Source organism: Schistocerca cancellata, chromosome 8 (assembly GCF_023864275.1).
Source record: "Schistocerca cancellata isolate TAMUIC-IGC-003103 chromosome 8, iqSchCanc2.1, whole genome shotgun sequence".
NCBI classification, from domain to species: Eukaryota; Metazoa; Arthropoda; class Insecta; order Orthoptera; family Acrididae; genus Schistocerca; species Schistocerca cancellata.
In genome coordinates this window covers 202,493,136-202,519,729 of record NC_064633.1, presented here as the reverse complement: position 1 = coordinate 202,519,729, position 26,594 = coordinate 202,493,136, and the positions used below count along the sequence as shown (strand labels likewise).

Here is a 26,594-nt window from a genome sequence, read left to right as displayed (position 1 = left end):
AGTCCATGAAGGACAGCAAATGGCCTCCGAGAAGCAGTTGGACCAGAGGACCCTTGTAAACACAGCTCACACCTTTTTGGAGCCGCCACCAGCTTGCACAGTGCCTTTTGACAACGTGGGTCTATGACATCGTGGGGTGTGTGCCACACTGGAACCCTGCCGTCAGCTTTTACCAACTGAAATCGGTATTTATCTGACCAGACCATGGTTTTCCACTCGTCTAGGGTCCAACCGATATTGTCACGAGGCGCTGCAGGCGATGTCGTGCTGTTAGCAAAGAAACTCGCGCCGGTCGTCTGCTGCCATGACCCCTTAACGACAAATTTCGCCGTACTGGTCTAAAGGATACGCTCGTCGTAAGTCCCACATTGATTTCTGCAGTTATATCACGCAGTGTTTGTTGTCTGTTAGCACTGACAGCTCTATGCGAACGCTGCTGCTCTCGATCGTTAAGTGAACGGCGTCGGCTACTGCGTTGTCGGTGGTGAGAGATATTCTCGGCACACTCGTGACTCTATGGATCTCGGAATACTGAATTTCCTACCGATTTCCGAAGTGGAATGTCCAATCAGTCTAGCTCCAGATATCATTCTGCGTCGTGCGGCCAGTATTACACTACTGACCATTAAAATTGCTACACCACGAAGATGACGTGCTACAGGCGCGAAATTTAACCGACAGGAAGAAGATGCTGTGATATGCAAATGATTAGCTTTTCAGAGCATTCACACAAGGTTGGCGCCGGTGGCGACACCTACAACGTGCTGACATGAGGAAAGTTTCCAACCGATTTCTCATACACAAACAGCAGTTGACCGCCGTTGCATGGTGAAACGTTGTTGTGAAGCCTCGTGTAAGAAGGAGAAATGCGTACCATCACGTTTCTGACTTTGATAAAGGTCAGATTGTAGCCTACACGTCTCGGTCACCTTTTGTTCGCATTGACGGCACTTTGAACAGTGGACGGTACGTTTCAGATGTGTTACCACCCGTGGCTCTACCCTTCATTCGATCCCTCCGAAACCCTACATTTCAGCAGGATAATGCACTACCGCATGTTGCAGCTCCTGTACGGGCCTTTCTGGATACAGAAACTGTTCCACTGCTCCCCTGGCCAGAACATTCTCCAGATGTGTCACCAATTGAAAACGTCTGGTCAATGGTGGCCGAGCAACTGGCTCGTCACAATACGCCACTCACTACTCCTGAGAACTACGGTATCGTGTTGAAGCTGCATGGGCAGCTGTACCTGTGCACGACATCCAAGCTCTGTTTGACTCAGTGCCCAGGCGTATCAAGACCGTTATTACGGCCAGAGGTGGTTGTTCTGGGTACTGATTTCTCAGGATCCATACACCCAAATTGCGTGAAAATATAATCACATGTCACTTCTAGTATAATATATTTGTCCAATATATACCCGTTATCATCTGCATTTCTTCTTGGTGTAGCAATTTTAATGGCCAGTAGTGTATGTAGATATAGATGTAGATATGTTCGAATACCCGAACTGTCAGTTTAATGAGTCACAGCTGCAAAATACTAACGCGAATTCTTTACAGACGAATGGAAAAACTGGTAGAAGCCGACCTCAGGGAAGATCAGTTTGGATTCTGTAGAAATATTGGAACACGTGAGGCAATACTGACTCTACGACTTATCTTAGAAGTAAGATTAAGAAAAGGCAAACCTACATTTCTAGCATTTGTAGACTTAGAGAAAGCTTTTGACAATGTTGACTGGAATACTCTCTTTCAAATTGTAAAGGTGGCAGGGGTAAAATACAGGGAGCGAAAGGCTATTTACAATTTGTACAGAAACCTGATGGCAGTATTAAGAGACAAGGGGTATGCAGTGGTTGGAAAGGGTGTGAGACAGGGTTGTAGCCTCTCCCCGATGTTATTTAATCTGCATATTGAGCAAACAGTAAAGGAAACAAAAGAAAAATTCGGAGTAGGTATTAAAATCCATGGAGAAGAAATAAAAACTTTGAGTTTCGCGGATGAGATTGTAATTCTGTGAGAGACAGCAAAGGACTTGGAACAGCAGTTGAACGGAAAAGACAGTGTCCTGAAAGGAGGATATAAGATGAACATCAACAAAAGCAAAACGAGGATAATGGAATGTAGTCGAATTAATTCGGGTGACACTCAGGGAATTAGTTTAAGAAATGAGAGACTTAAAGTAGTAGATGAGTTTTGCTATTTGGGGAGCAAAATAACTGATGATGGTCGAAGTAGAGAGGATATAAAATCTAGACTGGCAATGGCAAGCAAAGCGTTTCTGAAGAAGAGAAACTTACTAACATCGAGTATAGGTTTAAGTGTCAGGAAGTCGTTTTCTGTATGGAGTGTAGCCATGTTTGGAAGCGAAACATGGACGGTAAATAATTTGGACAAGAAGAGAATAGAAGCTATCGAAATGTGGTGCTACAGAAGAATGCGGAAGATTAGTTGGGGAGGTATTGAATAGAACTGAATTGGGGAGAAGAGGAGTTTGTGGCACAACTTGACAAGAAGAAGAGACCGGTTAGTAGGACATGTTCTGAGGCATCAAGGGATCACAAATTTAGCATTGGAGGGCAGCGTGGAGGGTAAAAATCGTAGAGGGAGACCAAGGGATGAATACACTAAACAGATTCAGAAGGATGTAAGTTGCAGTAAGTACTGGGGGATGGAGAAGCTTGCACAGGATAGAGTAGCATGGAGAGCTGCATCAAACCAGTCTCAGGACTGAAGACCACAACAACAACACGTTCGAATGCCAACAATTGTTGATGAGGGAGGCAGCTAGTTCCACACTTTTCTGTCAGAGTCTTTTGAAGAAGAATATATTCGCATTTTTTGTTCTCCGGCAGGAGAAGTATTATGCTGTTCATCGAACACTGTACAATTTCTCTTCGTTGTTAGTTACCGTTACTTCTAAACCGATGAATTTTAGCGTCTCCCCAACATAAGCTTCTATTATCTTTTTTGACGTTTATACACAGATTCAAAGTATATCCTTTTTTATTGACACTGCAGAGCAACACTTTGCTTCTACTCTTCAAGATTGGAAATAAAGTGTTAGCAAACTTGTCATCCATTTACAGAACGTTCTAAACACTGCTCCCCATAGTCAAAATGTCTTTTTTGCGCTTTAAACAAACGTCACATTCAAGTGTAGAACTCGATTAACTTACGTCAGTCATGATAGCTTGTGGAGCTATCAGGCTACACAAAATACACGCTAAGTGTTGGTGTGTCGTAAATTGAGGAAGCGTGCACGCTAAGGGGCCGCCGTCCGTCATTTCCAAGGTCTTAATAGCAGGTCTAGCGTTTCAGCTCATCTTGCAATTTACGGCGCGCTCGCTAGCCGGTTATTCCATGCTGAGCACACAGCCACTGGCTTCTACATGCTATCACGTGTTGATGTAAGTAAACATTGTATTTGTATTCGATTCGCCATTACTCGCAGTAGCTTTCAACCCTGAATACATTTTCGCTTGCCAAGATCGCTAAAATGATTTATTGATGTAGATGACCGGTTTCGGAAATTTTCGGTTGCCGTCTTCTGATGTGCAAGAGGTGGGACCGAAAATGCTAGGATACAGCAACTAGCATAACAGCACACGTAATTATATCCAAGATTTGCAGTACATAGAATACCTATCTTTACACCATTACACAATCTTCTCTAGTACAGTGAGTGATGCTATACAAAGTATGTTGCTGTTAACATTGTTTGCTATGCTAGAAGTTGGCATGTCTGTTTTAAAATAGCAGCTATGCACATACATGTTATTGCGCAGATTACAAGTACTCGCATTCATCACCACTTTACAAATGACAGATCCCAGCGCAAAAGTTATTAGTGATTCATAAGTACATCAGATATCGCAGTGATAATAAGAATCGATATTACCATGTCACATTATACAAAAGTATGGATCTATTACTCCATATAATTTTATATCCATAAATTATTATTATAACATGCAAGCCAAGTCAGTATTCTACAGGTTTAAAAAACTGTGTGTGACATCATGTGATGATGATAATGAAGTTCCATACTCCTTCACAGAGCATAGGGGAACGATGCGGGAGACCCGCACTGCCATACTAGGCAAGGTCCTAGTGGAGGTGGTTCGCCATTGCCTTCCTCCGACCGTAATGGGGATGAATGAGGATGATGAAGACGACACATCAACACCCAGTCATCTCGAGGCAGTCTCTGACCCCGCCAGGAATCGTACCCTGGACCCCGTGTTCGGGAAGCGAGAATGCTACTGCGAGACCACAAGCGGCAGACATCATGTGCAACACACACAGAAAACATAAGTTATACTTAAACTTTTTTATATTGAAAATTTTAAGGAACATTTTATAAAAATCCTTAAAAATTCCTTACCAGATTTTCCTTTATACGAAATCGAAACCAATATGATCACTTATAACCAGTTAAAAGCTGTCCATGTATAGCTAATAGTATCATATGTAGTTGATTTTAATACATTCAGGAATAGCTCGATATTACAGGCACAGATATGGTATTTGAGGAGCGCCAGAACAAAAACCGATAAATCCGCATTTGCTGTTAATACGGAAAGTAACAAATAGTGATCTCTAAATGGCTCCACAACCTATAAAAAGAAGAAACACACCATAAAACACTTGATGTCGCGTTGTGCTGAAAATGATTTTGTGGCAGCATGTATTAGTACTCCCGTATCTCCCCCCTACAGCTCAAACACATAATACAGCAAAAGTGGATATATCGGGTTTTGTACCGGCGCTCCTCATTTCATCAAGAACACATTCAAGGTACGTACAGCAAGAATGGAACTATTTGATGTTTTTGCTTTTGCTGTCAGTTACGATTTTAGAAGTTTATAATCGCAGTAGCTATACCATAATGAATGCTAATGGTTGATAACGTCATTGTAGGTATCGTGTGCAGTACCAGTTAATATCTGTGTCTCTGAATATTGCCACAAAGCGTATACTGTCCCTTAGGTCTTCTGCGCCGCCAGAGGACAGCACAATTCATGACTTCCGACGGCCCTTCAGTACTGACTAATTAATAACCAGAAGGAAGTGGCTATCCCCATAGTACTAATGGTTCGCGCACAGCTGGGTTTGTCGATGCTCGAATATTCACGGGTGAAAAATTCCTCCTTTCAAGCTCCAGAGACGGTTTAACACCATATGTCATCTAACTCTGGCACTGATTATCACTATTATTTATTAATACAATTATTATTATTTTTATTATTAGTTATCATTACAACTATCAATGCCAATCAGATAAATAGCAACATCGACTGATGACTAGAAAGAACGGGAAGTACCATGGGCGCAAATGATATCAGAGAAAGACTTGCGTGCATTTTTGGTCAAATGTTTGGGCGGAGCGAAAACAGAGCTGTTTAGAAAATCCACAGCATACTTCTGTCCGACTTTTCGTAGTCAAACGCAGAGTTGGAGAAGTACAAATGTGGTATCACATTGTACAGCGAGCCATCTACATATATGCATTTCAAATCACAGAGTAAATTCAAACTTACCTGTTTGCTCTTGATCGACAATGAGGTGTCCGAAGCCATGGGACAGCGATATGCACAGATACAGAATGCGGTAGTATAGCGTACACATGGTGTAACAGGGCAGTGCATTAGCGGAACTGTCATTTGTTCTCAGGTGATTCGTGTGAAAAGACTTCCGGCGTGATACTGGCCGCACGACGCGGAATGATATTTCTATCTAGATTCACCGGACATTCCACTTCGGAAATCGGTAGGAAATTCAGTATTCCGAGATCCATAGAGTCACGAGTGTGCCGAGAATATCTCTCACCACGGACAACGCAGTAGCCGACGCCGTTCACTTAACGATCGAGAGCAGCAGCGTTCGCATAGAGCTGTCAGTGCTAACAGACAACAAACACTGCGTGATATAACTGCAGAAATCAATGTGGGACTTACGACGAGCGTATCCTTTAGACCAGTACGGCGAAATTTGTTGTTAAGGGGTCATGGCAGCAGACGACCGGCGCGAGTTTCTTTGCTAACAGCACGACATCGCCTGCAGCGCCTCGTGACAATATCGGTTGGACCCTAGACGAGTGGAAAACCATGGTCTGGTCAGATAAATACCGATTTCAGTTGGTAAAAGCTGACGGCAGGGTTCCAGTGTGGCACACACCCCACGATGTCATAGACCCACGTTGTCAAAAGGCACTGTGCAAGCTGGTGGCGGCTCCAAAAAGGTGTGAGCTGTGTTTACAAGGGTCCTCTGGTCCAACTGCTTCTCGGAGGCCATTTGCTGTCCTTCATGGACTTTGTTTCCGAACACCGATGGGATTTTTATGGATGACAATGCGCTATGTCACCGGGCCACAATCATTTGCGATTGGTTTGAAGATCAGTCTGGAGAATTCGAGCGAGTGATTTGGCCACTCAAATCGCCCGACATAAATCCCATCTGATATTTATGGGACATAAACGAGAGGTCAGTTCGTGCAGAAACTCCTGCAGCGGTAACACTTTCGCCGTTTTCACTTTGAGTGAAACGAGTCTATGGCAACAACAGACTAAAAACGTTGGAGCTTTATGTATCTACTGAAAAATTATTCGTTCATTTCTTTCAAGCGAAACCAGTCTGTGAGAGCAATCGAATGAAGTCAGCCGATACCGTCTGTAGTAGTTTTGCGTATTAACTGAATTATTTATTCATTTTTCACTCAAAAGAAAGAATGACTAATCCGATCGACACTTGAAACTAAAACCGAATGACTCGATTGTTTTCTAAAAACCGACTGATTTCAAACTGTCGTTTCCATCCTTAGTTACGCGCGCGCGAGCCTCAGAAGTGATTTTCAGATGAGTTTCAGAATTTGAGCTGCAGAAACGGACCGAGCTGCTCAAAAAGGATCGAGGAAGCGCCCTCTAAACCTTCTACTAGAATTCCCCAACTCGTCGTTCTAATAGAAGACTGCCTTTTCTATCAAACAAATGCATCCAGAAACTTCCCTCTAGTGCCAGGTAGCTTTTAGCTTGCGGCAGAGATGAGCATAGTAGTTTTGAGTCTAATGCCGAGGAAGTAATTTACGGAAAATTGATATTAAACGATAAAGATACTGAGTGTTAATTTAATGTGCAGTGAAACAGGCCAGACACTCCTACTTTATAGAAATTTCACATCCAGACAGTACAAGAAAGAGAAATCAATTTCTGAACGTGACTGGAGATGCTCGAAGGAAAATAATTGTAACGCCAAAATGTTTACGTAACAAGTGATCAAATTTTGTGTAGGTGCATGGGAAATCACACTCATCGTTCATCTTCAGTGCTAGAGATAGGAAATAGCCAAAACTGCAATAAGAAAGGAAGGAAATCTAGTGTGAAAAAGGCAAGTGGCTTCATTACTGCTGCGCACTAGCTTACTTCGACATGAAAAAGTAGGAGAAGCGTTTTGTGATCTTCATGCTTTAATCCATTACTCTCACAGTTCGCTGTTTACTTCAGCGGAAGTTACATTGACGTGGAAAATGCCTACGACTCTCTTTGTGTCTGTGCAGAGGTGCCCTCTGATCGTTGAACAATGACAAATGCGTGCGAGAGTCTCTTCATACAAATGGTTCAAATGGCTCTGAGCACTATGGGACTTAACTTCTGAGGTCATCAGTCCCCTAGAACTTAGAACTACTTAAACCTAACTAACCTAAGGACATCACACACACCCATGCCCGAGGCAGGATTCGAACCTGCGACCGAAGCGGTCGCGCGGTTCCAGAACCGCTCGGCCACCCCGGCCGGCTCTTCGTACAAAGCTTAAACGTTAAAAATATCTTCTGAATGAGAATGTTTTCACTTGAAGTTAATAGGTACATAGCTTTTCTTAAAACATACTGTGTCTGCGGTTGTCGGAGGCAGATAGGTTGGAGGTAGACCATTGTACTACGAAAACAAAGACATACAGTTGCATGGCTAAGATTCAGACACTTTCATTTACAACATTTACACGTAGCCATGCTGGTAAAAGCAAATACTGAACCTCCTTCCGTTGCGTTTATATATATATAATACGAGGGTTGGAACTTTAATAGTGGCAACTATTTATTTACAGCTCTTACAAAATAGATACGTGTTTCAAATTTTTACTGACCTTCAAAGTAGTCACCAACATTGTGTATAACCCGTTGCCAGCGATGTCGTAGGATACCCTTAGCAGTGCCAGATGTGTTGACAGTTCGAGCGGCGCGGTCTATTTGCCCGACGAATTTGTAGCAGTTCTGAAGTGAGTGCCGTAAAGTATTTCCTTCAGTTTAGAAATCGAGTTGAACTCACGCGGTCTTAAGTCAGGGGAGCGCAGTAGTTGGTATAGCACTTAGCAGCCCCATCAGTTAAACAAATAAGTAGCAGCTTGCATCCACACACTGTCCTGTAAAATGATGGTCAGTTCCTGCAAAAAGTGTCACCACTTCTGTCTATATGCTGTTTATTTTTGGAAAACAACCTACGACCAGCTTAGAGACAGAAGTGATGACACTTTCTGCAGGACCTGACCATCATTTTGCAGGACAATACTCAAGGACGTACAGTGCAAGCTGTTACTGATTTGTTTGACTGATGGGGCTGCTAAATGCTATACCACCTACTGCACTCGCCTGACTTAAGCCTTCTTGAGTTCAACTCGATTTCTAAATTGAAGGAAATACTTCACGGCATTCACTTCAGAACTGCTACAAATTGGTCGGGCGATAGACCGCGCCGCTCGAACTGTTAACACAACTGGCACTGCTAAGAGTATCCTACGACGTCCACATCGCTGGCAACGGGTTATATACAATGCTGGTGAGTACTTTGAAGGTCAGTAAAACTTTGAAACATGTACGAACTGTAAATAAATAGTTGCCACTATTAAAGTTCCAACACTCATATTTATATATATTATATATTATATTTATATATATTATATTTCGTCTGGCAAATATTCTCCATGGCTCACTGACTATTCCCGTCTAGTAGATGACGATTGCGGCGCAGGCGTCGATGGCAGGCTTCCAACGTTCACCGTGTCTTCTGCCCGAATCTCTGCGTGCACTGACTTGGAAAGAGGCATGGAAGGATACGATTTGCTTCGCTGAGGGCGTGGCCACTAGCGCTGACCTCTGTTGCTTATGTAGCGTCACTCATCCGTCTTGCACCAACCGACGTAGAACTAACATGTTCGCTACACGAAGGCGAGGGCGTAAACAACATCGATCCCGAAAACGCTTTTTCGTCATACTTCTGTCAGGGTATTTAAGATAATAAGTTACCTTTTTGTAACTGAAATGTAATAGTACTCGTCAGCTTAGCATTGCTACACTCCTACGATTCGGCATGTTCGTTTTGCTGAGGAGAGCGCTCAAGTGAAAATCACAACTGGTCTGCTAGTTGCAGAGTTTGTGTCGTTGTGGTAAAGGAATTTTTGAATGACGTGTGGAAAACGTGTGTTTAGTAGGCAAACGTTACAGAGTCTGTAAGGACTGGAACTGAATGGGGGACTCCCTTTGTGAGTTTACAAATCTGGCTAGCTCCTGGGTCTGGGAGACTAACGCAGCAGCGAGGTGAGATGTTGTAAGCTTGACCAGAGTAGGGCAATGAGCACGGAGGCGAGCTGCTGCAGCTAACGGCTGGAAATCCCAAAACGGTTGTTGTTTCTCAAGCTGGCTACGGATGCTTGACCAACTGCCAAGGTGTCACTTTCGAGCTACGAAATGTTGCTCGCCAATATTAAGTCGAATAATACTGAAACTGAATCCAACGGAGCCACATAATAAATGGGGATATCAAACTGTGCTTCTCAATATCACAAGTCCGAGGCAACTGCACCCTGCAGTGAACACGTGTTGGCACAGTTTGTGACTTAACTGGAACCGCAACATTTACGATTCGTATATACAAAATAGTTCTCTGCGTCATTCATTTATTTTGCCACTACTAGTTTCGAAGGTTCATACCATCATCTTCAGGCGAAGAACTGTTTATTTAAATAGCTGATTTTATTGAAGAACACAAACGCCTTTCCACAGCAGCCGACCTAGGGCAACTTATTTCTTGATGGATCAACGAAGATTGAAGATAGGGCAACGTAGGTTATATTTCGTTTTTCGGTGATAAAAACTATTTTTTATAAAAGGTATGAATTTGTCAGTGTAAATTGTGCTTACAAGTATTGTTGTAAAAAGCTTCATAATATTCTTAAAATGAAACTTCCTGGCAGATTAAAACTGTGTGCCCGACCGAGACTCGAACTCGGGACCTTTGCCTTTCGCGGGCAAGTGCTCTACCAACTTTTTTTTTTCTTTTTTTTGTTTTTCTTTTTTTTTTTCTTTTTTTTTGTTTTTTATTTTATTTTATTTTTTATAAAATAACACAATATTCTTTGAAAACGTAAAACATAAAAGGTAGCTATATTTCCGCAACGGCCTTCTTTTGTATTTTTATGTTTTTTGTTAACATAAATGAGTATACAGTCTCACCATCAGCAGCAATTTCTTTTTTTTTTTTTTTTTTTTTTGAGCACAAGAGAAAGAAAACAAATAGGCTGCAGATAGAGAGCTATGTGTGAAAAGGATAAACATGTGTAAGGAGAAAAAAAAACTAGAAGAGGAGGAGAAAAGAGAAGTGAAATAAAATAGGAATACTTTCCGCGCCATGCTCCACTTTGGCGCGCCATTAGAACAAAATGCATTCTATCATTGACCATTGAAGGGGAACGTGGGATCGTCCAGTCTTGGCTGGCACGGTTCGTTCAGATTCCAGCTTTGAGGCGGGTTGGTGAAAATGCTCTGTAAATAGTTCGCGAAAGTGGCCCGATAGTGTCGATGCCGGCGAAGGGTGTGGTGATGTACTTGGAGGCGTGTCCAAAAGTCCGCCGGATCGACAATGTCGTCCCGGAAGAGGTAGTTGACAGCCATGCCACTGATCCATGTGATGGCGTGCCACTTAGCCGATGGAAAGTAGGTCGTGTCGGGATATATCATCATTGTGGGAGAAACGTGATGTGGTGGTACTCGGAGGTAGAAAGCCACAATCTTCTGTACGAGGGTCCAGACAGCTGCTGCTGGCCCACACTCAAAACGATGTAAATCTGTATCTTCGACATTGCACTTGAGGCACAGGGGTGAGTCCACCAGTGCGATGCGATGCAGTTTCTGTCTTGTAGTATACTTGCCGTTGACGAGAAGGTACCACATAGAGGTGGTGTCAGTGGTGTGATACGGTTGGTGGATCGTTTTCCAAACTGTAGGCCATGAAACCTGGGGGTGACGTGTTTCGACGGGGTTGCGGGGTGGGGACTTTCGGAGAAGGCGGTAGATGTCGCGGGTGGTCGTCTTCCTGGTCCTGGGGAGCTCGGTGCAGTATAATAAAACCACCACTCGGAAAGCGCTATTCCCTTCCCACATCCCTCAGAATGTGGTGAACGATCATCGATTACAACCAAGATGCGATGAATCTCGATCGCAAGCCTCACGCTCAGGGACAGTGCTACCACTCATCATCGTGGTTACGTCTACTCCAGCTTTGAACTAGAGAGAGTTGAAGACATACTACAGAAATGATCCTGTGAAGTATGATCTTGAAATGTGTGCCCCGGCCGGGAAACCAACTCAGCTACCGAAGCACGACTCACGTCCGGTCCTCACAGCTTTACTTCTGCCAGTACCTCGTCTCCTACCTTCCAAACTTTACAGAAGCTCTCCTGCGAAACTTGCAGAACTAGCACTCCTGAAAGAAAGGAATTTGCGGAGACATGGCTTAGCCACAGCCTGGGGGATGTTTCCTCGGTCGGGCACACAGTTTTAATCTGCCAGGAAGTTTCATATCAGCGCACACTCCGCTGCAGAGTGAAAATCTCATTCTGGGGATATTCTTAAAATGTTTGATGTTACAATGTACTGTAAAGAAAAACATCAAGTGTATAACGCATGTGCGATGCTCATCACACATTTTAAGAATATTATGAAGTGTGCCACAGTAATTTATATACAAAATGTGTGCTACGGTGAAACTGAAGAACATCTACATAGAGCTACAAAACCACATGGACCACAACAAAACATATCGCCCTATACCGGAATGTGTTTGGAGCAGACGACATGCTGTTTGCTGTATATCCTCTCGACTTCATATTATATTTGCACCATTTCAGAGATGATGTACATGCTAGATGCGCTTGCTTACACTGCACACAAAGATAATTTCTCCATCATGTGTAACATTTTTAAGTGAAATTGTAAACATAATGTACAGTGGAGGGGACATACAATACGTAGCAGTATGCAGACTTTTTACGACTGTGCTTCCCCTGTAAGCACAATTTACATTCATAAATTCATGTTTTTTAGCTTTAAAAGGGCCTTTTCTAAAAAACAGTTTTTATCATCAGCAAATGACGCAACATAACTTACATTGCTCTTAGTCTATATCTGTGGAAAGCTGTCAGCTCTTCACTAACTCCGGCTATGTAAATAAAAGCATAGTGGAAAGATATATGTTATTTTATCCACGTTGGATCTTGTGAATACCGCGGTCGTTAGTGATAGCTGGTGAAAGACGCAACTAGCCACAAATAGTTTAAATGTTTTATTTTAGTACCACAACCGGTTTAAAGCTACCATGCCCATCTTCAGATGACTAATATTTTCGTTACATAGATGTTTCGAAAAACAGCATGTTGTCTCCTCAACAATACGTTCCATTAGATGGCGATCTGTGTTGTCGTCCAAGTGGTTTCCTACCTCTATATATATGTTCTTCTATTTGACCTTTGCACATATATTGTACATAAATCACTGTGTCACACTTCATAATATTCTTAAAATGCTTGATGAACGTCGTACATTCGTTATACACTTGATGTTACAATGTACTGTAAAGAAAAACATCAAGTGTATAACGCATGTGCGATGCTCATCACACATTTTAAGAATATTATGAAGTATGCCACAGTTATTTATTTACAAAATGTGTGCTACGGTGGAACTGAAGAACATCTACATCGAGCTAGAAAATCACATGGACAACAACGAAACAGATCGCCCTATACTGGAATGTGTTGTGGAGCAGACGACATGCTGTTGATCAAAACATCTCATTAACGAAAAATGTTAGTCAACTGAAGATGGGCATGGTAGCCCGAAAACGGTTATGGCACCAAAATAAAATATTTAAAAAGTATTTGTATCTGGTTGCGTCATTCACCAACTAAATAAATAAGTGACTCATGCAGACTATTGTTTTATTTATATTAATCCACAGTAGCAGGCCTGATGATGAAGTCCTCTATGGACAAAGTTTCACCGACAGTTTGATTAAAACCAGTCAAAGTGAGCAAAGTTAAATGTATGGCACAACCTCAAGTGTCATGACGTCGCCATGTGTTAGCTTTTAACGTTAGCTTTTCTGTAAAAGTGTTTATTTTTGGATATGTCGGGCATTTTCTTGCCAAATTAAGTGTTATTTAGTTTGACTGTGTCAGGCCTGTAATTAAATAGCTCATAAGTCAAATTTGGAGTGTGATTCATAAAAGCAAACAGTACCAAGTAATCGACAAGGTAACTGTGCTCTGTTTCGATGTGTCACTTGTGTATATAGCAGTATTTACGTGTTTGCTTATTTTAAAGGTTGTAGATGATACAATCATATTATACTTTCATGTGGATGATACAGCGACATCATACTTTCATTAATACACTCCTGGAAATTGAAATAAGAACACCGTGAATTCATTGTCCCAGGAAGGGGAAACTTTATTGACACATTCCTGGGGTCAGATACATCACATGATCACACTGACAGAACCACAGGCACATAGACACAGGCAACAGAGCATGCACAATGTCGGCACTAGTACAGTGTATATCCACCTTTCGCAGCAATGCAGGCTGCTATTCTCCCATGGAGACGATCGTAGAGATGCTGGATGTAGTCCTGTGGAACGGCTTGCCATGCCATTTCCACCTGGCGCCTCAGTTGGACCAGCGTTCGTGCTGGACGTGCAGACCGCGTGATACGACGCTTCATCCAGTCCCAAACATGCTCAATGGGGGACAGATCCGGAGATCTTGCTGGCCAGGGTAGTTGACTTACACCTTCTAGAGCACGTTGGGTGGCACGGGATACATGCGGACGTGCATTGTCCTGTTGGAACAGCAAGTTCCCTTGCCGGTCTAGGAATGGTAGAACGATGGGTTCGATGACGGTTTGGATGTACCGTGCACTATTCAGTGTCCCCTCGACGATCACCAGTGGTGTACGGCCAGTGTAGGAGATCGCTCCCCACACCATGATGCCGGGTGTTGGCCCTGTGTGCCTCGGTCGTATGCAGTCCTGATTGTGGCGCTCACCTGCACGGCGCCAAACACGCATACGACCATCATTGGCACCAAGGCAGAAGCGACTCTCATCGCTGAAGACGACACGTCTCCATTCGTCCCTCCATTCACGCCTGTCGCGACACCACTGGAGGCGGGCTGCACGATGTTGGGGCGTGAGCGGAAGACGGCCTAACGGTGTGCGGGACCGTAGCCCAGCTTCATGGAGACGGTTGCGAATGGTCCTCGCCGATACCCCAGGAGCAACAGTGTCCCTAATTTGCTGGGAAGTGGCGGTGCGGTCCCCTACGGCACTGCGTAGGATCCTACGGTCTTGGCGTGCATCCGTGCGTCGCTGCGGTCCGGTCCCAGGTCGACGGGCACGTGCACCTTCCGCCGACCACTGGCGACAACATCGATGTACTGTGGAGACCTCACGCCCCACGTCTTGAGCAATTCGGCGGTACGTCCACCCGGCCTCCCGCATGCCCACTATACGCCCTCGCTCAAAGTCCGTCAACTGCACATACGGTTCACGTCCACGCTGTCGCGGCATGCTACCAGTGTTAAAGACTGCGATGGAGCTCCGTATGCCACGGAAAACTGGCTGACACTGACGGCGGCGGTGCACAAATGCTGCGCAGCTAGCGCCATTGCACGGCCAACACCGCGGTTCCTGGTGTGTCCGCTGTGCCGTGCGTGTGATCATTGCTTGTACAGCCCTCTCGCAGTGTCTGGAGCAAGTATGGTGGGTCTGACACACCGGTGTCAATGTGTTCTTTTTTCCATTTCCAGGAGTGTAGTTACCGTAATATGTACGTTCGAATGTTTCATAAGGTCGGAAAGTGAACAGAGTGGGGAGGCACTCATTTTAATATGTTTAATATTAAGAAGAAAATATAGTATTCAATGATGATCATTTTAACGCAGTTTTGTAACATATTGTGAGGATGACTAGCGCCATAAGGATTCCCGAAGCTTTAAGCATGTGACGCTGCAGCGTCTTGTGATCTTTTGCGGTCTGTAATTATTTTGCAATCTGCCTGTTTCGTAGTTTCGCGTCCAGTAGATAGCTGATGGTAAGTCTCGGTAACTTTCTGCTGGAGGTGAACATAGTCTCTGGGTGGCAATTTACGTTAAACATAAATTTTGAGCAATGTTTACGGACTTCATCATTTTCATCCCGTAACGTGTGTTGTATATCTTCGCGACTGCAAGACTCCGATTTAGCGCGACTGCTAGTTCTATTTCGTGCTGAACTTTAAGGGACAATGAATAAATGTACCTGCTGAATTTTAGTACATCGTATAATTGGGACTTGGTCTATGATTCTGCTTTCACAGTAGCTGGTATAACTGGGCAATCTACCAAATCACACAGTATTAGTCAATCACGCATTCTGAACTGCACTTGCTACGACCTTAATTATTTAACCATGATGTCGGATCCTATACGCATTTAATTCCTTTTTTTTTTTAAAGGCTATCGCTTTTATTTTTGTGAATTTACTCAACAATACACGGCATTCTACTTAACTTCACCATGGTGTTCATAATTACTTCGTTTCCACTGAATTTTTATTCAGTATGTTATTTTGTCGAAACTGACATTTTGAGAGTGTGGCTGTTCAGAAAGTACAGGCTGCTTCTTACAGAGAAGAAAACAACAACCAGCCACTTCTAATAACGCTATGTATTCACATAAATAGCGCCGTTACCTGTTTCGAACCGATAGGTCCATCATCAGACTGCCGTTTACGTCAAGATACACATTTGTCCTTGTTCACATTAGTTTTCATTTTGTTATTCTCCCTTGTGGTGAAGATTCCTTGGAGTGGTGGTGGCCTACATAAACCATTATGTGAAAAATGGTCCTCTTACCTGTAATTGTACCTAAGCGTGTACACATGGATGACGAAATCACAGCTATAACAGTGCGAAAGAATTTCTCTCTCGGAGATGTTCCAGCATGTATACTGATATGACAGTACAAAATTTACAAAGTTCAATCGTTTCATTACATGCAATTTATATTCAGTGAGAACTGATTGCAATTAAAATAGACAAATAAAGAAGCCAGTTTATTACAAAATGTTACTGACATGACTTTATGTAAATATTATGATGAGCACGAAAAAACAGTGGTGATGAGAGACAGGTGTACACGAATGAGTATTATGACGGTAGACATTACCTTAAAGTGTGATAGCTACCAGAAGATTTAAATTAAGTCTACTAGTGTAATAATGCATTACTAAGCAAGATATTATTTTTTATGTCCTAGTTCAGATTAATCTCGTATCTGCATGTTGATGTTGTAGTGAAAGGGAGTAGTATTTACATACCTCTCAAACTGGAAAGCAGGTGAACGAAATTTTGAAGAAAGGCTGCATTGCCTAACTCAGCCCGTTCATTCAGGAGATTATGTGTTGATTTGCTTTTATGTACATACATTTCGAGTTCTTCGTGCAGATCTTTAAAGTTAATTTTTCTCGACTTGATGCAATATCTGGGTGTGGTTTTGAGTGCTTTTTATTCCAACAATGCACACAACTCTCAATAATTGTGGAATACAAAGCATTTACGACCACAGCCAGATATTTCATCCTGTTAAGAAAAGCAGATTTATGAATCTACTTAAAGAGATCGTAATACATGTATATAAAAACAAATCACCACATAATCCCCTCAGTGAACAGACTGAGTTAACGAATGAAGCCTTTCTTCAAAATTTCGTTCACCTGCTTTCCAGTTTAAAACGTAAATAAGGGCTACTGGCTTTAGTAGTAACAACAACCAGACAATAACCTAACATGAAATAGTACATAGAATATCACAAATTGCTTAGTCATTCATTATCACAGTAGTATAATTAATTTAAACCTTCAACTATCAATCATAGTTTAGTATAATGTTCACTCTCGTAATATCATTTATGTACATCTGTCTGTCATCATTTACTTTCCAGAATGAGATTTTCACTCTACAGCGGAGTGAGCGCTGATATGAAACTTCCTGGCAGATTAAAACTGTGTGCCGGACGGAGACTCGAAATCGGGACCTTTGCCTTTCGCGGGCAAGTGCTCTACCAACTGGAAGCTGTCATCAAGGCTATTGTGGGCCAACACCATATTGAATTCCAGCAGTTCCGAAATTGGTAGAGCACTTGCTCGGGAAAGGCAAAGGTCCCGAGTTCGAGTCTCGGTCCGGCACACAGTTTTAATCTGCCAGGAAGTTTCATCATTTACTTTGTTTCCTGTGGACACCATACTATTTAAATACTGTCATTTCAATAATATTTTCTAACAAACTGGCTTCTTCATTTGTTTATCTTAACTGTAGTCACTTCCCATTATCTATTAACTGCACGTCAGGAAACGTTTGTACTTCGTAAGTTTTCTACTGCCACGCATGGTAACATCTCTTACAGAGATATAGTGGTGATATCGCCATCTTTGTATACATCTTTCCATGAGGTAAAATTTTTTGTTTTTTTACGGGTCTCAAAAATTTATTTTCCTAATACACACTGAAGCACCAAAGAAACTGGTATTGGAGTGCGTATTCAAATACAGAGATATGTAAACAGGCGGAACAGAGCGCTGCGATCAGCAACGCCTGTATAAGACAAGTGTCCGGCGCAGTTGTTAGATCGATTACTGCTGCTACAATGGCAGGTTAGCAAGATTTAAGTGAGTTTGAACGTGGTGTTATAATCAGTGCACGAGCGACAGGACACAGCATCTCCAAGGTAGCGATGAAGTGGGGATTTTCCCACACGACTATTTCACAAGTGTACCACGAATATCAGAAATCCAATAAACATTAAATCTCCGACGTCGCTGCGGTCTGAAAAAGATCCTGCATGAACGAAACCAACGACGACTGAAGATAATCGTTCAACGTGACAGAAGTGCAACCCTTCCGCAAACTGCTGCAGATTTCATGCAGGGCCATCAAGAAGTCTCAGTGTGCGAACCATTCAATGAAACATCATCGATAACGGCTTTCGGAGCCGAAGGCCCTCTTGCGTACTATTGTTCACAGCACGACACAAAGCTTTACGCCTCGTCTCAGTCCGTCATCACCGACATTGGACTGTTAATGACTGGAAACATGTTGCCTGGTCGGAAGAGTCTCGTTTCCAGCTGTATCCAGCGGATGGAAGTGTACGGGTATGGAGACACCCTCATAAATCCATGATCCCCGCACTTGTGTCAGCAGAGAACTGTTCAAGCTGGTGGAGCGCGTCAAGTTGGAGTGATATGGGACTCCTGATACACTATTTCATCAGAAGTATCAGAACACCCCCAAAAACATACTTTTTTCATATTAGGTGCACTGTGCTGCCACTTATTGCCAGGTACTCCATATCAGTGACCTCAGTAGCCAATAGACATGGTGAGGGAGCAGAACGGGGCGCTCTGTGGAACTTACGGACCTCGAACGTGGTCAGGTGATTGCGTGTCACTTGTGTCATTCGCCTGTACGCGAGATTCCCACACTCCTAAACATTCCTCGGGCCACTGTTTCCCATGTGATAGTGAAGTGGAAACGTGAAGGGACACGTACAGCACAAAAGCGTACAGACAGACCTCGTCTGTTGACTGACAGAGGTTGCCGACAGTTGAAGAGGGTCGTAACGTGTAATAGGCAGACATATATCCAGCTCATCACACAGGAATTGCAAACTGCATCAGTATCCACTGCAAGTACTATGCCAGTTAAGCGGGAGATGAGAAAACTTGGATTTCATGGTCGAGCGGTTGCTCATAAACCACACATCGCGCCGGTAAATGCCAAACAACGCCTCGCTTGGTGTAATCGTTGAACAGTGGAAAAACGTTGTGTGGAATGACGAATCACGGTACACAATGTGGCGATCCGATGACAGGGTGTGGCGAATGCCAGGTGAATGTCATCTGCCAGCGCATGGAGTAAAATTCGGAGGCAGTGGTGTTATGGTGTGGTCATGTTTTTCATGGAGGGGGCTTGCACCCCTTGCTGTTTTGCGTGCCACTATCACAGCACAGGCCTACATTGATGTTGTAAGCACCTTCTTGCTTCCCATTGTTGAAGAGCAATTCGAGGATGGCAACTGCATCTTTCAACACCATCGAGCCCCTGTTGATAATGCATGGCCTGTAGCGGAAAGGTTGCACGACAATAACATCCCTGTAGTGTTCTGGTCTGCACAAGTCCTGACCTGAATCCTATAAAACACCTCTCCTCAGTGCAGCACTCGGTGAAGAATGGGCTGCCATTCCCCAACAAATCTTCCAGCACCTGACTGAACGTATGCCTGCGAGAGTGGAAGCTGTCATCAAGGCTATTGTGGGCCAACACCATATTGAATTCCAGCAATTCCGAAATTCCGATGAAGGTCGCCACGAATATGTAAGTCATTTTCACCTAAGTGTCCGGATACTTTTGATCACATAGTGTACGTCTAGAAACGACTCTGACAGGTGACACGTACGTAAGCATACTGTCTTATCACCTGCATCCTTTCATGTCCATTGTGCATTCTGACAGACTTGGGCAATTGCAGCAGGACAATGCGACACCCCACACGTTCAGAATTTCTGCAGAGTGGCTCCAGGAACAGTCTTCTGAGTTTAAACATTTCCGCTGGCCACCAAACTCCCAAGACATGAATATTATTTAGCATATCTGGGATGCCTCGCAACGTGCTGTAGAGCGCCTCGTGCGCTTACGGATTTATGGACAGCCCTGTAGGATTCATGGTGCCAACTCCCTCCAGCACTACTTAGTCGAGTCCATGCCACGTCGCGTGGGTCCTACACGATATTAAGCAGGTGTACCAGTTTCTTTTTGCTCTTCGGTGTATTTCTTCTTCAATTCAACACATTTATGGCATCTTCGTTCCAGCTTCTTAAACCTACTTAAAAAATAGAATAAAATAAAAAATTGACATTGTGCTGCAAACCACTGATCCGCAGCCTTTCTGGCTTCATCCGTGTTCAGAAATCGTCTTCCCTTGAGATGTTCCTTAGGATTTGGGAACAGATAACAGTCTAATGGAGATAAGTCAAGTAAATCGGGTGGATGTTTGACGATTACAAAGTGAAGATCTGTCAGTTTTGGTGTCTGTTGGCCGCCTGGCATTTTCATGCAAAAAGAAGATTCCTTTCCCCAAATTTTCTCGACGTTTGGAGGCAATTTCTGCTTCAGTTTTTCGATAAGTTCAACACAGCATTTTGCTATGATTGTTTTAAAATGTTGTAAGCAGTCAGTAAGTAGAATTTCATCTTTATCCCAAAAGACGAGCGCGAGCAACTTGTCTGCTTTGTGTTCTGAAACTCTTCGGACGTGGAGAATCACTGTGTCTCCATTCTTTCGACTGTTCTTTGATATCCAGTTCGTATGTGTATATCCATGTTTCATCTGCGCTGATGAGATGATCCAAAAGTCCCATAGGACCCTGGCGAAATTTGACCACAATGTATTGTGAAGCAAGCATTAGTTCACGCTTTTGGCCTGCATTGAGACTTTTGGGAACCAATTTGACCGAGAGCTTACTCATGCCCAAAAATCTCACGAATAATATGGCTCTCAAGTTCTCGCGATATGTCCATCGTCTCTGTTTTTTTTTCTTTTTTTTTTTTTTTTTTTTAAGCAGTTATCCTCGGATCATCCAGGACCGAACAGCACTCACGTTTTTCGGAACTGTGACTTAAGTTGGCCTTCCACGACGCTCTGTTCCTTCAGTGCTGAAATGCCCTGTTTGAAATCCGACAACCCAATTCTTGATAGTGTAGAGAGAGGGATAGCTATCACCCAGTGCACCAGGTATATCATCATACATTTTCTTGGCCGTTTTCTCTTTTATAGAAAAATATACCCAATCAAAGCATGACTCTCTGCCACCATGAACTCTCAATTTTCTTGCATCATGTTCACTTCGAACCCGCACTGAAAGATAAAAATATAAGTTACTGCTTCGCAATTACTGTCACATATAATGTAAGGTACAAAGTCTAATCCCAAAACATCGGAATTGTTGTTGTTGTTGTGGTCTTCAGTCCTGAGACTGGTTGATGCAGCTCCCAATGCTACTCTATCCTGTGCAAACTTCTTCATCTCCCAGTACCTACTGCAACCTACATCCTTCTGAATCTGCTTAGTGTATTCATCTATTGGTCTCCCTCTACGACTTTAACCCTCCACGCTGCCCTCCACCGGCCGGTGTGGCCGTGCGGTTAAAGGCGCTACAGTCTGGAACCGCATGACCGCTACGGTCGCAGGTTCGAATCCTGACTCGGGCATGGATGTATGTGATGTCCTTAGGTTAGCTAGGTTTAAGTAGTTCTAAGTTCTAGGGGACTGATGACCACTGATGTTAAGTCCCATAGTGCTCAGAGCCATTTTTGAACGCTGCCCTCCAGTACTAAATTGGTGATCCCTTGACGCCTCAGAACATGTCCTACCAACCGATCCCTTCTTCTAGTCAAGTTATGACACAAACTCCTCTTCTCCCCAGTTCTGTTCAATACCTCCTCATTAGTTATGTGATCTACCCATCTAATATTCAGCATTCTTCTATAGCACCACATTTCGAAAGCTTCTATTCTCTTCTTGTCCAATCTATTTACCGTCCATATTTCATTTCCATACATGGCTACACTCCATACAAATACTTTCAGAAACGACTTCCTTACACTTAAATCTATACTCGATGTTAACAAATTTCTCTTCTTCAGAAACGCTTTCCTTGCCGTTGCCAGTCTACATTTTATATCCTCTCTACTTCGACCGTCACCAGTTATTTTGCTCCCCAAATAGCAAAACTCCTTTACTATTTTAAGTGTCTCATTTCCTAATCTAATTTCGTCAGCATCACCCAACTTAATTCGACTACATTCCATTATCCTCGTTTTGCTTTTGTTGATGTTCATAAAATATCCTCGTTTCAAGACACTGTCCATTCCGTTCAACTGCTCTTCCAAGGCCTTTGCTGTCTCTGACAGAATTACAATGTCATCGGCGAACCTCAAAGTTTTTATTTTTTCTCAATGGATTTTAATCCTACAACGAATTTTTCTTTTGTTTCCTTTAGTGCTTGCTCAATATACATATTTAATAACATCGTGGAGAAGCTACAACCCTGTCTCACTCCTTCCCAACCGCTGCTTCCCTTTCATGCCTCTCGACCCTCATAACTGCCATCTGGTATCTGTACAAGTTGTAAATAGCCTTTCGCTCCCTGTATTTTACCCCTGCCACCTTCAGAATTTGAAATAGAGTATTCCAGTCAACATTGTCAAAAGCTTACTCTAAGTCTACAAATGCTAGAAAAGTAGGTCCGCCTTTCCTTAATCTATTTTCTAAGATAAGTCGTAGGGTCAGTATTGCCTCACGTGTTCCAATATTTCTACGGAATCGAAACTGATCCTCCCCAAGGTCGGCTTCTACCAGTTTTTCCATTTGTCTGTAAAGAATTCGTGTTAGTATTTTGCAGCTGTGACTTATTAAAATGATAGTTCGGTAATTTTCACATCTGTCAACACCTGCGTTCTTTGGGATTGAAATTATTATATTCTTCTTGAAGTCTGAGGGTATTTCATCAGAATTAATCTACATTAATTTTGACTAGGAAACACCAAGAACTTATCAACACCACCACGTATGGTGACGATTGCTAAAGGCTGAGTGTCAGGCTATGACCCATCTGTACCCTTGATGACAGGCTGGTCTTGGGCATTTATACAGCTGTGAGGAGGCGACCACGCGGAAGATATAACACTCGAGGTTACCCCAACAGGGACCAGTTCTCTAGGACTGACTTTCGTCACATGGAAGGAGGTCGACACAGAAGCAGCCTCGGCGAGAGGTGTTGGAGTGAGCAGGTCACTCTCTGCGATTGCTAGTAGAAGCTACACCCTATGTACGGCTCTCGGCACTGGCTGAGGACTACAATGCTACAGTAGTAAGACACTGGACTCGTATTCGTGAGGACAGTAGGCTCCAATTCCCGTCCAGCCACAGAGATTTTGGTTACCTGTGATTTCCCTAAATCATTTACGGAAATTTCTAGGATGGTTCCTCTCCCTATCGTTTGCCAGTCCGGCCTCGTACTCCTTCTCGTCAACTTAGTGGAACTTTAATTTCCCTTCTTTCCTTTCATATTCTGGTTGAGGCGAATCAAGCTCAGTATCATTGTAAGATGTACAGAGGCGAGAGAGTGTGTCGCGGCTTACCCCAGCTCACTACTGCTACTACTACGACTACTACTACTACTACTACGAGCGCCACGTCATCATAACGGGCCAGTGCTTAACATACAATGCATTGCACCATAATTTAGAATTGAAACTAAAAATTAAAGTAACTTTTCCAACCTTCGTCCGTGTATGCTTAAGTATATTAATTTTAACACAGTAAAGTTTCAGAATAATGAAATAAATATGTTAGGAAAACGTACGATCTTAAGAAGAAATAACTGGCACTGAATAATAAAACTACAAAGCTAAAAATTGTTCAGAATATGCAAATGTATATCACAATTAAAAGTTACTAGTCTCAACTTGATCAGAGCAATATTTCGGTTAAAGTCGACGTTTTTATGAAAAATTGAAATTCGAATCCTGCCTCGGGCATGGATGTGTGTGATGTCCTTAGGTTAGTTAGGTTTAATTAATTAAGTTCTAGGCGACTGATGACCTCAGAAGTTAAGTCGCATAGTGCTCAGAGCCATTTGACCCATTTGTATCCAGAAAGCACCTCCAACATGCGGTCGTGCATTATCCTGCTGAAATGTAGAGTTTCGGAGGGATCGAATGAAGGGTAGACCCACGGGTCGTAACACATCTGAAATGTAACGTCCACTGTTCAAAGTGCCGTCAGTGCGAACAAGAGGTTACCGAGATGTGTTACCAATGGAACCCCATACCATCACGCCAGGTGATACGCCAGTATGGCGACGACGAATACACGCTTCCAACGTGCGTTCACCGCGATGTCGCCAAACATGGATGCGACCATCATGATGTTGTAAACAGAACCTGGGTTCATCCGAAAAAATGACGTTTTGCCATTCGTGCACCCAGGTTCGTCGTTGGGCACACCATCACAGGCGCTCTGTGATGCAGCGTCAAGGGTAACCACAGCCATGGTCTCCTAGCTGATAGTCCATGCTGCTGCAAACATCGTCGAACTGTTCGTGCAGATGATTGTTGTCTTGCAAACGTACCCATCTGTTGACTCAGGGATCGAGACGTGGCTGCACGATTCGTTACAGCCATGCGGATAAGATGCCTGTCATCTCGACTGCTAGTGATACTAGGCCGTTGGGATCCAGCACGACGTTCCGTATTACCCTCCTGAACCCACCGATTCCATATTCTGCTAACAGTCATTGGATCTCGACCAACGTGAGCAGCAGTGTCGCGGTACGATAAACCGCAATCGCGATAGGCTACAATCCGACCTTTATCAAAGCCGGAAACGTGATGGTACACATTTCTCCTCCTTACACGAGGCATCACAACAACGTTTCACCAGGCAACGCCGGTCAACTGCTGTTTGTGTATGAGAAATCGGTTGGAAGCTTTCCTCATGTCAACACGTTGTAGGTATCGCCACCGGTGCCAACCTTGTGTGAATGCTCTGAAAATCTAATCATTTGCATATCACAGCATCTTCTTCCTGTCGGTTAAATTTCGCGTCTGTAGCACGTCATCTTCGTGGTGTAGCAATTTTAATGCCCAGTAGTGTAGCATTGTAACACATATTTTATGCCTGTAAACTTTTTACAAAATATGTCAGTCAGTTAAAACTCAAAACTTTTATTTATAGTCATAGTTCCTGATGTCAATGAGTAACTAACAAGTAGGAATATTTTCTTTCAGTTAACACAAAGAGTAATGGGGACTTGTAGACGGGAAATTACGGTCAGTTGTCCTGTACAGCTTTTTGGCAGACCGCAGAAATAGTTTACAGGATCTTGTAAACGGCGAAGGTAGATGTAAAGCTCGCACACACAATTTAAGTGTCTTTTCATAACGACATAACGAAGTATTGACCATTTTATTATTACCTGCCGTCCCAGATGACCATTCTCAAGTAATATTCTTAGCACATAAAGGACCTGTCAGAAAAATCTGTGTTGGCAGTTTGTGAAAGTGGGCACCATTCAATAGAATATAATTACAGGACCGTTCTAATAGAAATTAAAAATTTAGTTTGAAAGGCTTTTTGTAGATGGGTTTATTCCGCACAGGATTTTTTCCCGGTAATTTTGAGCCTATTGCTTTAATCTGGACCATGTGGGCATATTGCACGACGTATGCTATTTCCACTGCTTTTTTAATTTGTCTTCTATAAATAACAGAACACAAACTGAAGAATGGCATTGACAAACAGTTTTGGCTCAGATGGCACCGTGCAAGGCGTAAATAAATATAAATTAACCATGCAGGGAAGAATGTTTTCGATCGGTAAATGACTTACTCTGTACCTGTGTTTCTTGAAGTTTTCCCAGCGTACTGAATATTCTATGAGGTTTCGGGATTGCAGCCGGATCATGTTGACTTCTTGACACAATATTTCGGCTGGCAACCGTCCAGCCATCTTCAGATGAAAGTCCACCAATGGCGGACACTCATCTCAAGATGGGTGGACGGTTGCCAGCCGAATTATTGTGGCAAGAAGTCAACACGATTAGGCTGCAATCCCGAAACCTCATAGAATACTCCGTACCTGCTGTGCGAACATAAGCCACATTCTGCAAGGTGTTTATTGTGTATTTACGTCTGAAGTGGTTTATGCTGATTATAAGTGTAGGGGCGTTTATACTTTTGCCCGTAAGAACTGCTCTTTAAAGCTATCGCATTGCGCCTTTCTCTGCTATATCCCACTCATTAGATACAATTAAAACACTGGAGGACTGGTACACAACAACATACTGCACAAAAGGATGCAATGTATCGTGTAAACATTTGTTTTAGTCTCAAAAGTTCTCGAGATACAGCTGTATGGAACTTTCAGGAATGAGGACGATTCGGATAGTTATGAGTAAAAAGTTTGTTATCTGTTGTGTTTTAGGTACAATGCCTCTTCACAACTTATGCTCAAAACTGCTTCAGCACGTTTTGTATGGTATGTTACTAATCGGTCCTTATTTTCAACATACAGAAGACTGTTTTCCACAGTTGATATATCAAGAATAGACAAACCGAAAAAAGATTTTTTTGTAGAGGCATAATTAATATAGAAACGCTTGCTATGCCG

General features: G+C 43.0%; 1 non-coding gene across 1 annotated transcript; it reads right to left on the bottom strand.

The window, feature by feature from the left end:
• Window positions 1-11,401: 11,401 nt before the first annotated feature.
• On the bottom strand, window positions 11,402-11,608 carry LOC126096060 (small nucleolar RNA U3). The gene has a single exon (XR_007522017.1). It is a non-coding gene; the product is annotated as a small nucleolar RNA U3 (small nucleolar RNA).
• Between the last annotated feature and the right edge of the window lie 14,986 nt (window positions 11,609-26,594).